The sequence below is a fragment of the Leptonychotes weddellii genome, chromosome 1 (genome assembly GCF_054177405.1).
Source record: "Leptonychotes weddellii isolate Sample4059 chromosome 1, ASM5417740v2, whole genome shotgun sequence".
Taxonomy (NCBI): Eukaryota; Metazoa; Chordata; class Mammalia; order Carnivora; family Phocidae; genus Leptonychotes; species Leptonychotes weddellii.
Window position 1 is genome coordinate 141735698 of NC_138369.1, and position 8203 is coordinate 141743900.

Below are 8203 nucleotides of genomic sequence, written 5' to 3' on the forward strand. Positions count from 1 at the left end.
TTCAGTAAAGATCATCAGACTAAAATGGTTTAAAGCCGTGGTTCTCAAAGTTTAGTGTGCATGTGAGTCACCTGGAAGGCTTGTTAAAATTGCTGGGCCCCACCCCCAGAGTTTCTGATTCAGTAGGTCTGGAGTGTGGCCTAAAAATTTATATTCCAAAAAGTTTCTAGGTGGTGTTTATGCTACTGGTCTGGGGATTGTACTTTGAGAATAGTGAGACCCTAGTTTAAATTAAGGCAAGTGGTTACCCCATAAAGCATTTTGTTTGAACACATGTTCTGGTCTTTAATTGAAAAGATGTTATTTATCATCCAAGACAAAATGTTTAAAATAGATTGCTAAGATATGATTTTTAAAATGCATCGAGTTCTCTGCTGTGTCTTACTTAATCTTGCTTGGGTCTAACCAACAGTGCATGTTTTCAAGATTGCAGACCTATGCAGTGTTTAAAAAGCTATTGGCCCATGGAATGTAAATTGGTACAGCCATTATTGAAAACAGTGTGGAAGTTCTCAAAAAATTAAAATAGAAATATCATACCACCCAGTAATTCCTCTACTGGGTATTTATCCAAAGAAAATGAAAACACGAATTCAAAAAGATATATGCACCTCTATGTTTATTTTAGCATTGTTTACAAGAGCCAAGATATGGATAAGTGTCCATGGATAAGGTGAATGGATAAAAAGATGTGGGGTGTGTGTGTGTGTGTGTGTGTGTGTGTGTGTGATCTCTCCATATAGAATAAAAAAGAATGAAATCCTAACATTCACAACAACATGGATGAACCTAGGGGGTGATATGCTAAGTGAAATAAGTCAAACAGAAAAAGAAAAATACTACATGATTTCACTTATATGTGGAATCTGAAAAACAAAACAAATAGAAACACACTCATAAACACAGACAACTGGTAATTGCCAGAGGGGAGGGGGTGGGAGAATGGGTGAAATAGGTGAAGAGGATTAAGAGAACAGGTTTCCAGTTAGAAAATAAAGTGAGCACTGCCTAATGTATAGAATAGTTTAATCACTATGTTGAACCACTATGCTGAAATTAATAGAACACTGTATGTCAACTACACTTCGATTAAGAAAATGGATCAGGAAAAAAAAAAGCTCCTTGGTCATGACTTCTATCTCCTAACACCTATCAAATTAATTAGCTCAAGAGAAGTATAGGTAATATTAAATGATAATCTTCCAGTTTGAATTATTTTCATTGATTGTCTAATACTTTATTTATACTGAACTGATTTCTGGAACTCTTTATTAATGCACTGAACCTAGCTTACTTCAAAAGAGTCCTTGATCTAGTCTGAACTTTTACTTATCTTCTTTGCTAAAAAAAAAAAAAAAAAAAAAAAATGTATGATCAGATGTACAATGCTAAGCTATTAAGATATGATTCACTATGGGTAGATTCTCATTTAAATAAATTCTTCACATTTTTACTATCTTTTGTTCAAGTTAAGTATCCAGTTTGAAAGACTAGAAAATCCACTTCCAGGGTCATGGCAATAAAAAGGAAATTGTCTCCTCAAAAGAGTTTTTCCTTAATTTGACCTAATTGCAATTGTCTCTCTATACATAACAATAGAACTTTTCAGTTCTACATTAGAAAATGGCTTCTATCGCTCATTTTGCAGCCATTATCTTCACAAATATACCTAATGTTAAGTCTTCTGTTCTCAGCCTGTCTCTCGCCACCTCAGACATTTAGCAAAACACCAGAGATAGCCTGAGCCTGTCTTGTGTAGAGGAGACTGGGAGCATCTCCATGGACATACTACCGTTAAGGTTATCTGGAATTGATGACCTGCCATTGTCCTCTATCGTCCCAGGGTGACTTTTGTTATTTTCACTTTTCCTGATGGTACTGCTATTCTGCGTTCACTGGGCTTCTCCCAGGCTTTAGAGTTTGCAGAGATGCTTCTGATTTATAAAGCAACCCAGATATTTTTAGGCACATCTTTTCTGAATAACCTGGATAGAAATTTCCATGGATAATATAGTCTGATGAAAATTCAAATGTGATGTTACTAAAAACATCATATATGAGTATTAAAATACTTATTACATTGAACTTTGGAACATACGCAGTGGATGGCATATTCCCCAAAGTCAAGCCTTAGCAGGCCATTGCAATGATTTAGGATCCTTTAGAAAAGATGCTATTCTTCCGATTCTACCCACATTCCATCTTCAAGAACCTGCCCATTTCCCATTCTCAGAGCTCTCCCTCAATCCCTGTGAACTGGAAAAAAGATACGAAAATCTAACACTCTGGTACAGACGATTGACTTCAGGGAGACATCTGGGATCCGAAAATGTGACTTAAAATATCAGGTAGCTGGCTATAGAAGCTAGTCTTAGAATATAATGTAGATTCCAAGATGCAGGACACCATCTCTTGGGAACAGAAAAATGGAAGAAAATTGTCTACGCGTAGAAAAAGAGAAGAGTAAAGCAAATTAACACAGAAGAGCAGGGCAAGGAGAGCATTTGGGCTGGAGAGCTCCTGCCAGCTTTCTAGTTGCGGGCCATCCTGGATGCACTTCCTGTCCTCTGCAATGGCTTTGCCTCGGCTAGCTCAAGTGCATTTCTCTTTCTTGCAACTAAGCAAACAATGCTCAACTAAAACAATGCTTATGGTTAAAAGTTATTTATTTCCAACTGGAGGGATAATAAAATAACAGAGATAACAGCCTCAGTATCAGAGCCACCATGCTGTCCAGCCCAAATGTTTCCCACTACATTTATTTATTAATAATTTACATTTAAAAAGTAAAAAGTAATACATGCTTATTATAAAAAAAGATCAAGTAATGTGGAATTAAAGAAAGTTAATGATATGTATCCCAAGTTTCACTTTCTTCTGATGCCATTCCTCAAGCAAATTCCTGTTAATTTGTTGCATAGCCTTCTAGATTTATGTATTTACAAATAAAAAAGTGCATTAATCTATCTATCTGTCTATCTATCTATCTATCTATCTATCTATCTATCTATCTATCTATCTATCTTAGTCCTATCTCAATTTAAATATAATGTCTCTTGTTTATTTGTTTCCAGAGACAGGAAACATGTATGCAGGACTCTCCTGTATGGAGCCCTTCATAGGTCTGAGGCTGGCCATCAATTATTTCTTAGTTTCCTTTCTCCAGGTTAGGCAATTCCAATTCCATTATCTTTTCCTTGGTAAGACCTATTTCAAACTCATTTTTTCTCTTTCACACTATAAAAGAAAAACCAGTCTCTGAATTAAGTGCTCTAATAAACTTTTTACAAATCTTTAATATTATAATTTTAATACTGGTTGTCTCTGAATCAAAGTCTCATCATCTGCATAATGGGGTCATTGACTTACCTAGTCAGTTCTAAGGCTGAATTTTGTTTGACATTCAGTTGATTACTCTCAGCTAATACATATTATAGATGTATAGTGGGATGTCATCTCAGTTAATTCGTTGTCTCTTTTCAAATTTATACCAAATAGAAACATGGTTTTCTTTTTTAACAAAATGTGACCATCTTAAAGCCAAAGATGGAGAATGGATTTTCTTTAGAGATATACTCCCCATTTCTCCACAGTCCCCCCACAATGGTGATCATCTAAATTATCCCCTGTATATCAACATTTGAATACTTATAAACTTGAGAAAGTTCTTCGTAAGTAAAGTAGTTAATTAAAATATGTTTTATAGATTTGGTATTTCTGAGATAGCCGAATAGGAAAAATATCACCCAGTGCTTTCCCTTTCAATTATTTTTTAAACCTCTGTTTTTGAAATATATCGCATCTACACAAAGTGTATAAGACCTATCTGTAAAGTTAAGATAACAGTAAAATAAGTATCTCTGTACTCACCACCCAGTGTTTGGAGACAGGACATTACTAGCACATTGAAGACACCTTGCCAAATGTATTCCTTTATGCTCTCTCCCAGAAGTAACTCCTTTCCTAAATTTTATTCCTCTTGCTTTTCTTTGTAGTTTTGCCACCTAGATATTTATCCTTAAACGTTATTATATTGCTTAGTTCCCCCAAATGTTAAACTTTATACAAACTGAACTATATTGCATGAATTTGTCTGAGATTTCAGCAAGATGATTTTGAGATTCATTCATGTTGGTGAGTATGGATTGAGTTCGATCATTTCATTGATGAATAATACTTTGCTGTATGAATATTCCACAGTTTATTTATCCATAATAATCTATGAATTTTGGGGTTGCTTTCCAGTTTTTGCTACTATTATCAATGCCCACGGGCATCCTTAGATATTTGTCTAGCTGAGGGATTTCTTGGTTCCATCAAAAAAAAATTTTTAAACACAAAGCAAAGGTCCTTAACATAGTAGGCCCTGAGAAATGCTTGAGTGAATTAATTTCAATAATCTGATAGTTGATTTAAAGTCTTCTTAATATTCCCTAGCAAATATGTACCAAGGAACAAATATGGAGAACTTATTTGCAGATGGAATGTAAGGTGAAGACTTAGTAATTGTTTAATTTGATTTACCCATTCCAAAAGGAACTATACCCTTGCTGAAGAAAACATGGTACAACCAGAAAGGGATAACATTTCCATCATGTGTGTTCCTTGCTAGGCCACCAAGCAAGAACACATTTGCCCAGCTAAGCTCTCTTAAAACTTCCAGGACAAGGACAGATGGAGACAAATACAGTAAGTCAAATATTTGCCCAGCTGACTCTTTCTGTCAAATTGGTCTCTATATGGGTGGCAGTCAACTTTCCCTTCAAGTCTCCTTCTGACCCTGTTATTACCATTCAAAACATTCCCATTCCTATTCCCACCGAAAAGCATTTATTAAGCACTTACTTATTCATTGTATTGCAAATGAAATCACGGTTGCAAAATGGATTAGGGCAAAAGGGCTGTATGTATCCTTTGTTACTGAAGAAAGCTTAATAATTTTGTTACCTACACCTTGTGTTAAGACTAGATTGCAATATCAGTTCTTTCCATACAATCTGATGGATATACATGCCAACAAAGGCCTAGACATTAGGAACACAAGGTCACTTATGATAATGTCCTTACAATCACGAACAGCCCCGGGGAAGCCTGAGTTTGCTCACTATCTTCCCCCTCTGGCAGGAACTATTAAGAGGTTAGGTACTTCTCACCTTGGAATTAGACCCTTCCGTGTTCTCATGGCAGGGGTGTTGATTGTGATGCAGCATTCTAGATTCCAGATTTTCTTGCCCTGACATTGGTGACCAATCTGATTTCTCTCGCTTTTCTTACCTGAATTCCTGGCTTCCAAATGTTTGGCCTATTTCTTTTGTTCCTTAACAGTCATTATTCTTTATTGCCTAAGTAACAAATGATCATTGCCGATGTAATTGGGGGTGTCCCAGTTTAGAGGTGAGGTGTGAATAACTGCCCCAGGTAGTGAACCACATTTCCAAATAGTGTGTTTGACTTCACTCAGGTAAATAAGCAAGTTAGCAAGAAATCAATCTTTCTCTGACACTCATCTCCTCCCAAAGGTCCTTTTCATATTCCAAGGGCCAGTTCTGTTTGTTCCTATCTTGTTGCCAGCTTTATTGCCTTTATATTTCTTGCAATTAAACAACTCCTAAAACAATTCTGACGGCCAAGAGTTCTTTAATCTATAGACTTCTAGCTCAGGGGTGATAGGAGCACTCCTACTAGAAGAGTGCCTGAGGTCAGCTGCCTTTGGCCATCTTTACTCTTCTTCGTAATAATTACCTGCTAAGGCACTAGAGCTGCTACGAGGTCTCACACTAATGTCTCCCGCTGTAATATTTTCTTTAGTAACATTTTAAGTTAGAAAAATGAAAAGTAACATATGCTTATCTTGTTAGAGTGGGGATTTGGACTCATTACCTTGGTAGAATTGCCAGATAAATATAGGATTTCCAATTAAACATGAATTTCAGAGAAACCATGATTTTTTTTTTTAGTCTAAGTAGGTCCCATGCAACATTTGGGACAGACCTATACTAAAAAAGTATCCATTGTCTCTCTGAAATTCGAATTTAGCTGGTCATCCTGTATTTTAGCTCACTAAATCTGCCAACTCTACCCGCTGAGCTGGCCGACTTCACACCGGCCCGCAGATGTTAGTTGCTCATTAAAAAGCCATTACCTCCTCCAACACGGGGCCGCTGCCTTGTAGCTGGTGTTGCCACCAAAGTCGGCGGCAACCGGAAGTCCAGTAATCATTTAGAATGGCTGATGTCCAAGAAAATGAGGATTAGAGTGGACTTTATGCTCCAGTAGATTTTACATCAGCCGGTGCAGAGCAGTCTGGTGATTCTTCAAGATTTCCAAGAAGGATTGTCTTTCTCCCCAACACCTTCAGTGCTCTGCTAGGACAGTGGTGTTCCATAGTAAAATTGTGTCCTCCATGCCACTTGGTCCTAGCTTTTTCTGCCCTCGTGGTGACTTTATTTCTGTGGCTTTTTTTTTTTTTTTTTGCCTTTTCTTGTCACTGGGCCTCTGTGGGGGTTATCCTAACCTATTCTAACAGATTTCAGTAATCTTGACTCTTGGGGCAAAGTGGTTTGAGCTCCCATACTCTTATATCTCAGGAAGCCACTAATCTTATGCAAATATGGTTCCCTCAAGCAATTTCAAAGATTGTCTATAATAGCAGTAGCTTCTCTCGAAAAAGAAGGAAGAAATGAAGAAGGAAAGGAAGGAAGGGCAAGGGGGCGAGATGGAGGGATAAAGGAAGAGAGGGAGGGAGGAAGAGAGGAAGTGAGTGAGGGAGGAAGAAAAAGAGAAAAAACATAGAAATTTCCACTTCCTTACTAGCATTAAAAAAAAAGGGAGAAAGAAAGAAAACAATTGAAGTTTATTTGACATAGTTAGATCATAAAATGCAGTATATGTTAAAATCAGGGGAAAATGAAGCAGGACTGATTCCAAAATTTAGTGAAAACCCCTGTAAACATCTTTGGCATTCCAAAGATTTTTCTGTGTGTGCGTGCATCCGTGTGTGCATGTGTGTTTCTGGGGGAGTGTATATATAATCAATCATACAAATGGGTTCATACTCTACAGCCTATTTTCAAATCTCCTTTTTCTTTCACTTATTAGAATTTTATAAGGATTTTTCCATATGTTAGAGGTGGAGGAGAAAGAGTAAGGTATTCCTCAAACCGAGAGGTTACTTTGAGACCAGAAAACAAGGCAGTCCACTCCATACAGTTTACACAGAGTTTTATTCAGGGTAACTTACTTGGGCGGGGGGGGTGGGAGGAGGGGGGAGGGTCAAATGGAGGATGTTCCGCAGCTGCTGCATAGTTATTCTCTGCAAAATCCAGACCTCAGTCCACAGATTTTACAGAGTGAGGGGACACGCAGAACAGCAGTGAGACCAAAGAGTTCCCATGCACCTCAAAGGGCTTGCATGGACCTAATTGACAGCTAACCTTTAATTAGGTCTTGTGGCAACACCTGTGCATCAGGAAGGAAAAGATTATGTTATCTCTAACAGATTCATGGGAGGCCAAAACAAGCCTCCCCCGCATCATGGCCTTGGCGGGCATTTCTAAGGTATGTATTAACCTCCAAGGGACCCCGGAAGAGGTTATTGAGCAAACATGAACAAGAGAGAGGGCCAAAGATGAAGTCAGTTTTGTCATCACTCCCACACCATATCATTGAAAATACCTGTAAAATATTTTAAACTGTAGAACATTCCACTGAATGTAATGCTTCATTATACATAACCAATCACCTATAATGCACATTTAAGTTATTTTCTATTAATATCTTATGGCTAAATCTTTGTATACATCTTTTTTTAAAAAATTTTTTATTATGTTCAGTTAGCCACTGTATAGTACATCATTAGTTTTTGATGTAGTGTTCAATGATTCATTAGTTGCATATAACACCCAGTGCTCATCACGACATGTGCCCTCTTTAGTACCCATCACCCTGTAACCTCATCCCCCCACCCCTCCCTTCTGAAACTTTCAGTTTGTTTCCCAGGGTCCACAGTCTCTCATGGTTCGTCTCCCTCTCTGATTTCTCCCCCTTCAGATTTCCCTCCCTTCCCCTATGGTCCTCTGTGCTATTCCTTATGTTCCACATATGAGTAAAACCATATTATAATTATCTTTCTCTGATTGACTTATTTCACTTAGCATAATCTCCTCCAGTCCCATCCATGTTGATGTAAAAGTTGGGTATTCAA